Genomic DNA, 9,452 nt, shown 5'->3' with positions numbered 1-9,452 from the left:
CGACGAGGCACTGGCGGCTAGGGTTTTGTGGTCAAGTGTGGGTGGGGTTATTTATACCCTTTGCCTTTTAATCTCAACCGTCCATCAAGATTAAATCTGAATCGTCTGATCGCGATTTAATTGAGATTAAATCTGGACCGTCCGTGCCTGATTAAATCTGGGCCGTCCGTACGCGTGAATCTGGCCGTCCGTGCGTGTGAATCTGAGCCGTCCGTGCGCGTGAATCTGGGCCGTCTGTGCGCACGTTTGATCTGGGCCGTCCGTGCGCGCGGAAACGGATCTGGGTCGTCCGATCGCGCGCACGCGGATCACTCACGTGGCCCGTCCTGTGTCAACGTTTTCTTGCCACGCGGCGTATCCTGGTTGGTCGGGGCTGCTGACTGGGCCACTGACGTGGCTGCTGACGTGGCACAATTTTTCTAAATTACGTTTTGACCCTAGTTTCTGATTTTTTTTTCAAAGACACCCCTAAAATCTAAATTTTCACCAATTTTTCCCAAAATTAATTTCAATTAAATCCAAATAATATTTTTACCCAATTTATCCAATTAAACTCCCGATTTATCGGACCTTTTGAAATCTTAGACAGGATTGGTATTGCTGCCTACAGACTAGCACTGCCTCCAGAGCTCTCTAGAGTCCACAACGTGTTCCACGTATCCATGCTACGTAAGTACAACTCGGACCCTTCTCATATCTTGGCTCATGAACCGCTTCCACTCTAAGAGGACTTGTCTTATGAAAAAGTACCAGTCGGTATCACGGACCGAAAGAGCAGGATACTCCGCAACCAGGAAATATCATTTGTAAAGGTCGTATGGCAGAACCACACACCTAGGGAGGCTACCTAGGAGCTAGAATCAGATTTTAGAGCCCAGTATCCCCATTTGTTCGAAAAGAGTAAGAGGCAAATTTAAGGGACCAAATTTCTTTAAGGGGGGGAGAGTTGTAACACCCAAATTATTTTTTTTGTATTATTTTTATTTTTGTATTTGAATTTTAGTTTAATTTTTTTATATATTTAATTTATAAGATTTTAATTTAATTTAATTTAATTTAATTTAATGAAAATAAAAATAATAATAATGATAAAATAGGGTAAAATTATTTTTTGGATTTAATTGAAATTGATTTTGGGAAAAAGAGGTGAAAATTTATATTCTGGGGGTGTTTTTGAAAAGAAAATCGAAAATCAGGGGTCAAAACGTAATTTAAAAATGTTGTACCACGTCAGCAGCCCCGGCCAACCAAGACACGCTGCGTGGCAAGAAAACACTGACACGGGACGGGCCACGTGGGCGATCCACATGAGCGCGATTGGACGGCCCAGATCTGTTCCCGCGCATACGGACGGCCTACATCAAATGTGCGCACGGACGGCCCAGATATCACGCGTATGGACAGCCCAGATTCAATCAGGCACGGACAATCCAGATTTAATCCCAAATAAATTGCGATCAGATGGTTCAGATTTAATCTTGATGGACGGTTGAGATTAAAAGGCGAAGGGTATAAATAACCCCAGCCACACCTGACCACAAAACCCTAGCTGCCAGTGCCTCACCGGAGAAGAAGAACCAGACGCCAGAGGAGCCGGCCGCCGCACCGGAGAATTTTTCGACCGCTAATCGAGGTAAATTTTCTCCCCTTGGCTCATTTTTCGATGCTGAATCCGCCTATGACCAAACTGGAGCCAAACCATTGGCCATGGCCGAAAAACCCTGCCGAAGTCCAGCGGCACCGCCGGGGCTTCCCTTTGTTTTTACCTCCGATGAGGCCCTTCCCGGTCTCCGTTCGATGCAATTTTTATACCACTCTAATCATCGTTCTTTTCTCTACAGGTTGACTGGAGCAAAACCTCAAAACGTGAATCACGCTGGAGCACGGCGGAGCCGCCGTGTCGGAATTCTGATATTGGCCGAAAGGGACCCTAAGTCTGATTTAGGATTTTTTGGGATACGTGCAGGTACTGGTAGTGCGTTTTAGTTTTCTAAAAAAAATTCAGAAAATTTAGGGACAGCCCGTAGGCGTACCGTAGAGCCGATTTCAGATCCCGAAACAAGTAAGGATTTCTCACCCTGTTTCCTATCACAGTATTAAAGCGCAATAAATAATAAAACGACATTTCATGAATTAATACATGTGTATAATTAATTAAGGTTACTAATGGAGTCCGAATCTGATGTATTTTCAGTCAGTTGTTATTTGATATATTTTTCAGCTTTAAATGCAGTATGATATTTGATGTAATTATTTTATGGTCTCGTATGCATGAATCATAATTTTTTTTTATTATAGTTTGTATTATGGTGAACCCGATACTGTGTTGTCTTGTTTGGTGTCAATTACTAGTTTACATGTTTGTGTATGATTGGATGATTGAGGAAAAAGGGCAAAAAGGTTATGTGAATTGATAAGTGGATAATGTGGACAGCTTGACTAGATATCCTAGGAGATGGTGGACGGACTGAGTCCATAGGGAACCCTACCAGGAACGTGGTCTCTCATACCGGATGGGGTATGGAGACCTTATGTGTTTTGGCGCCCATACCGGACGGGGTATGGGGACGACCCGTTTCACCCTCATACCAGACGGGGTATGGGGACGGTCCTGGAATCAGGTTATTAATGTTAATGGTGTAGCGGGGACCCCCTATGGATCCCCATGGATACTAGTAGGCTGGTAAAAGAGGAAATTTATTGTCTGATTATTGAAGTGCAAAAGTAGGACATGTGTTCTGTTACAAAGTGTATATGATTTTATGATGATTATCATGAATCTCACCGAGGTAAGTGGACAGTAAAGATTTTTATAAGGGATGGGTCCGAGGATATTGTGTAAGGGATGGGTCCGAGGAACGCGACTCTGATACCAACTGTAACGGCCTCGGAAATTTAAATGAAATGTATGTATTAAAAATCTCAAATGCGGAAGCATAATAAAAATTTTGATTAACATCCCTTACACAATATCCAAAACGTACTTAAAATATGAAGGAACAAACTACCTAAAAGAGATACTCGAAATATGAACTATAAATATAACTATGAAGTCTTTAGGCGTCCCCTTCGCCGTCTTCCTGCGGAACGGGCTCGAGAACAACGTCTTTTTGATATGAAATGATTAAATAAGGAATGAGTTACACTAGCCCAGTAAAGACATCACACTATCTCACCACCATGGAAGTAAAGGTGGGTAGAAAACAAAAATGACCAATTGAGCATAATTTATAACAAACTCGTTTATTAACATAAAAACCTTTACTGTCCACTTACCTCGGTGAGATCCATGGAAAAAACATATGAAAGCAATAACATTATCATCATCATGAAATCATATAAACTTTATAACATAATACTTACCACGCCTTTGCACTTCAATCATCAAACAACATATTTTCCTCTTTTACCAGCCTACTAGTATCCATGGGGATCCATAGGGGGTCCTCGCTACCCGTGAACCATTAATATTACAACATGATTCCAGGGCCGTCTCCATACCCCGTCCGGTATGGGCGCAAAAACTATGAACCTCAATACCCCGTCCGGTATGAAGGTGAGACGGGTCGTCCCCATACCCTGTCCGGTATGGGCGCCAAAACATATAAGGTCTCCATACCCCGTCTGGTATGAGAGACCACGTTCCCGGTAGGGTTCCCTACGGACCTGGTCCATCCACCATCTCCTAGGATATCTAGTCAGGCTGTCCACATTTTCCACTTATCAATTCACATAACCTTTCTGCCTTTTTTCTTAATCTCAATCATCCAATTATACACAACATGTAAACCAGTTATTGACATCAAACAAGACAATACAGTATCGGGTTAATCATAATATCAACCATAATAAAAGAAACCATGATTCATGCATACGAGACCATAAAATAAATACATCAGACATCATACTGCATTTAATACTGAAAAATAAATCAAACAATAACAGACCAACACTGTATCAGACTCGGGCTCCATTGGCAACCTTAATCAATTATACATCTATAAAGTCACAAAGTACAGTTTAATTATTTATTTAGCTTTAATACCGTGATAGGAAATAGGGTGAGGGGTCTTTACTTATTTTGGGGTCTGAAACCGACTCTACAGTGCGCCTACGAGCTGTCCCTAATTTTCTTAAATTTTTTTCCTGAAAAACTGAAATGCACTACCGGTACCTGCACGTGTCCCAAAAAATTCCAAATCAGACTTAGGGCCAATTTCGGCCAATATCAGAATTTTGAAATGGCGGGTTCGCCGTGCTTCGGCGTAGGCGATCCGCCTCGTGTTGGCCGTTTTCGGTCGAATTCGGCCAAACTTGCATCGGTCCCTGCGATAAAACAACCCTAGGACCCTCGGTGGGCAAAAAAATCATGAAAAATTGAAACTTACCGGCGGCGGTTCTTTTGCGTGCGGCGACTTCTTCGATGCGAGTCGCGTTTTGATGTTTGGCTCCGATCAACCTGTAGAGAAAAGAACGGTGATCATGATGGTATAAAATTTGCATCGAACGGAGGCCAGGAAGGGCCTCATCGGAGGTAAAAACAAAAGGGGGGTCGCAGTGGCGGCACCAGACTTCGGCTAGGTTTTTTGGCCGTTTGGCCGGTAGTTTGGCTCTGGTTTGGCCATAGGCAGACTCAGCATCGAAAAATGAGCCAGGGAGAGAAAATTTACCTCTATTGGCGGTCGAAAACCTCTCCGGTGCGGTGGCGGGTGGCGGCAGCCGGCTCTTCCTGCGTCTTGTTCTTCTTCTCCGGCGAGGAACTGGCGACTAGGGTTTTGTGGTCAGGTGTGGGTGGGGTTATTTATACCCTTTGCCTTTTAATCTCAACCGTCCATCAAGATTAAATCTGGACCGTCCGATCGCGATTTAATTGGGATTAAATCTGGGCTGTCCATTGTGATGCAATATGGGCCGTCCGTACGCGTGAATCTGGGCCGTCTGTGCGCGCGGGAACGGATATGGGCCGTCCGATTGCGCGCACGCGGATCGCCCACGTGACCCGTCCCGTGTAAGTGTTTCCTTGCCACGCAGCGTGTCCTGGTTGGCTGGGACTACTGACGTGGCTGCTGACGTGGAATAACTTTTTTAAATTGCGTTTTGACCCCCAGTTTTCGATTTTCTTTTTAAAAACACCCTTAGAATCCAAATTTTCACCCCTTTTCTCAAAATTAATTTCAATTAAATCCAAATAATATTTTTACCCAATTTTATCATTATTATTATTTTTATTTTTATTAAATTAAATTAAATTAAATTAAATTAAATCTAAAAAATTCAAATACAAAAAAAAAAAAGAAAAATAAAAATAATAAGGATAAAATTCAAAATACTTGGGTGTTACATCAAGCCTACTTGTGTTTATGTTATCTCCTCAAGTTATTACTTATTAATAGTATTGTATCCTCGTGAGTTCAACTTGTTTATTTTACCTAAAACCGAGAATATGGACCTTTCACAATACTTGTTTTACACAGTCGACAAGTTATACCTCTCACTATATTTATGTTTCTTTAGGTTGACAAACTACACCTCATAATGTTTTACACAAAATTCATAGAGTATACTTTTTTAACCATTTGTTTTGTTTAAGGCTGAAAAATTACATCTTTTTCACTAGTGGTTTCCTCAATACTTAGTCTAAAAAAGTTCGTACTCCTTTTTTATAATTCCTAAATATGAATAGAAAGATTACTTCAATATTTTTTTATCTCTCAAGAGTGAATATACATTTGAGGTAGAAAAGGATGTTCATTGATTTTTTAACTTTAGATGCTCAAAATCTTGTATTAAATGAAGTGCTGACCGATACTTAAAGGCACTTGTCTTAAATTGTCAAACATAAACTTTGATAAAGGAGAGCATTTAATGCTCTTAAATATGATCATTCTTCAACTTTTCAAATTATGTTATCATCAATGTGTTTTGATAGTACTATTAGATTCTGTTATTCATGTATGTTCATATTTCTAGATAGTGAAAATAATAAAAATTCCAAGAATTTAATTATCAAGTTCTTTTAGAATATATTAAAGGATTTTTTCTTGAAAACACTTTTCCAATACCACCCTGATGTTTCTGAAAGCTTTCCTTTTTTATTTTCTTTTTCTCAAGCTAAGATTGGAATTCTTTTATATAAGCATTCAAAAATGAATTTGACAATTTGTGATTCTTCTCTTCTTCCTTTTTGTTCTCTACCTTTCTTAATGTTCCTCGAGCAGAGTGCTCTTCTTTGATTATTATAGGAGCTTATAAAATTTTTATTAGCACAAAATAAATATTTAGTATCACCAAAATTAATATAAATATATCAACAATATCTATTTTTTAATAGATAACATAACTTAATTTTAATTATAAATTTCAATAAGAACTAATCTAATATTTATGAAAGAACTTAGAATGTTTTTCCCTTATTATGTGTTATTGCTTAATACATTAAGTTTTTCATTTTCTCATTCAGTTCATACTTCTCTTTACGATATACTTTTGACTTAGCAAAGTGAGTAAATCGATTTTCTGTTTGGATTCACCTTCCCCCTTACTTTATTTTCTACTTCATAAGTAATCCTTTAACCTAAGAGAAATGATCGAGTGGACTGGTGTCTTCTTAAGGGGATTCATGTCTTCTCTACCTTTCTTTTTCAAGCTCATAACCTTAAGACAATGTACTAAACCAAATGAATTGTTAAATTCAAGAATCTTTTTGATTTGAGAGAATTTCTTCTCTCTAAGAGGAAATCTTTTAAATTTTATGTAAAGTTCTTTTCTCCTTTTTCTTTGGTTTTATACATAAGGATTTTTTTTTTTTTAAATCTGCTAAATTTCTCTCATTATCATATGTTTTTTTGTTTTTCTCTATTTTTATCATTTTCTTGATGCTACTATCCTTATAAGTCATAAACTTTTGTCATATAATAATCTCACTATGCGCTTTGTCATTTTTAGAAGGAAAAAATACTTATCTAGAAGCTTTTGCACCATGTTTTCCCATATGGTTATGGAACTTGGTAGTAAGGATATTAACCAACTTTTGCTTTCTCTCTTAAAGAGAAAGGGAAGATGTCAATATCCCACTTATATAGGCGTGACCAAAGCATAATAAATCTTAAATAGCTAATTACTACCTCCATTAAATAAAATTACAGTTGCGCAGTAGTTTACATATTACACATTTAAGCATGTTCTAATCATCCTTTTCCAAATATTACAAAATACATAAAGCTCTAAGTTTCAAATAATTACATTAATTAAAACAAATATTCAAAATGATCTCAAGGATTCGTCAAAGTCTAATATTCCAAAATACAATCTACTTGTCTATCCTTCATTGTTCTTGATATAAAACGGATATGATTTAGAGCGAGTTTCGCTAAGTTAGTAAATAACATGCAGTAAATTAATAATCACCGAAAAACTTAGACAAATATAAAAAATCAAACTATGAGCATGTGCATTTTTTTTCAATCGTTTAAAATACACAAATATAATAAATTTACTCATACTATTGAGACATTTTTCCATGGATTTTCAAAACACATGAAATACATTTAGGGATGTTTTCATCACTCGACTTCTATGGAAAAACATGATAAAATACCAGAATATACATATTTTCAAAATGGATTCATAACACGAGAAAACCATTGCACTTAAATTACTAGATATTTTTCTATACTTATTTTAACAAATTAGTTTCATAATTTGTTAATCACACATTATCACATTGGATCATATTTTTCCACTTCCTTATTTTACACTTTATTTCATTATATGTGTGATATCTTGCACCTTTGTGCTTCATGTGATATTTAGACTCCATTTTATTCGAGCCTTTCGCCATTAAATTTTGGTTATTTATTATTTTTTTGTTTTATTTATTTTTGATTTCTACCATTTTTTTTATTTATTAAAATTTATTTTATTATTATTATGTTATTTTATTTTGTTTTGTCTTAAAATTGTTGAGGATTTCAAATTAAAAGAGAGAATAAAAGAAAATTTGGAAAATTTACTACAGCCACCTCATGCTCCACACTGTGGTCGCCTCGAGCCTTGCACTGCCGCCCTACTGCCACCTTGAGCTCCACGCTGTTGTCGCCTCGAGCCTTGCACTGTCGCCCTACTACCACCTTAAGCCCCACGCTATTGTTGCCTTGAGCCTCGCACAGCTGCCCTACTACCACCTCGAGCCTGCGCCGTTGCTGCCTTACGCTGTGCACCGCCACCCTACCGCCGCCCCACACCGCTATTGCCTTGGGAGTCATGCCTCCCCTTGACCGATTGATATCAATGATGTCATGATGATGTCATCATTTTTTCTCTCTTTATGGATTTGTGACAAGTTGGTTCTCCTCTTTTATAAATAAGGACCTCCTTTCCACTCTTCCTCACCTATTTTCATCTTCAAAAACCAAATTCTAGACAATGAGGGTGAGTTAGAGAGAGAAAGGAGGAAAGTTTGAAGAGAAGGTGGACTTGCTTATAAAGAGTCGTCGGTATTGGTAATGGATTCAATATTTTTTTGCACATTTTAAATGTATTTTTAGAAAAATAAAGAAACGAATGTTGATTTTTAGCATGATTGTGGTATGAGTTTGAGGGTGTGATGAGTTATTTCTTATAACATTGTTTAAATACATGTACTGAAAATGCTTACATTATTATGAACAAATTGAAATACAATTGAAGCAAGAATGGATTATATAAAATTATTGACATGACATGAAATATGAATTAATTCATTAGACTATTTTATCTATTTTTGTTGTTCCCACCCTATCTGAAAATACGTGAGATGACCATCCCCTGTGGATGACATCACAAAAGTGCATAAGATTTCTATGATCACTGTGGCAAAGTACGACTATGGTCATAGTCTTTAGGACCACAGTGGCTGGCACGACCATGATCATAGATCGTATTATGGTATGGCGAGCCGCAAATCAGCTATTGTGTAGTGAGTCGTAAATCCACTGTGGTTGAGCAAGCCATAAATTATCGTTAGTATTACCACAGTGGTAGTTGGGAGTCCGTATTAGCCAGTAGATAAAAAGTCGTAACAGGCTTCGCATGAAGTATGGTAAAAGACCTAATAATAGTTATTGTCTAATTTATTTGATTTTCTCTTTTGATGCATTATCTTTATGTTATTTGATGATCTTGATATTAAATGCTTTTCTTACATCAATGAATTGTCGAAAAATGGTAAGCAAAAAATGATATTTTTTTAAACGCTTTTAATTTTATAAAATTTCTTAGTTATGTTATTTTAATACTGCATGCCTTACTGAGTTTCATAGAACTCACATTTTCTATGTTGGGCCCTCCCAAATGACGTCGAAGAGTATGTTTGTAATGAGTTATCCGAGTTACCCCTTAAAGCTTGCCTGGATCCTGTGGATTCATGATAGTTAACGAGTGCATGTCTTGTTTCGTACTCTGATGAGTCTATT

Source organism: Carica papaya, chromosome 6 (genome assembly GCF_054855325.1).
Source record: "Carica papaya isolate Zhongbai chromosome 6, ASM5485532v1, whole genome shotgun sequence".
Lineage (NCBI taxonomy): Eukaryota > Viridiplantae > Streptophyta > Magnoliopsida > Brassicales > Caricaceae > Carica > Carica papaya.
Note: the sequence above shows the minus strand (reverse complement) of the source record.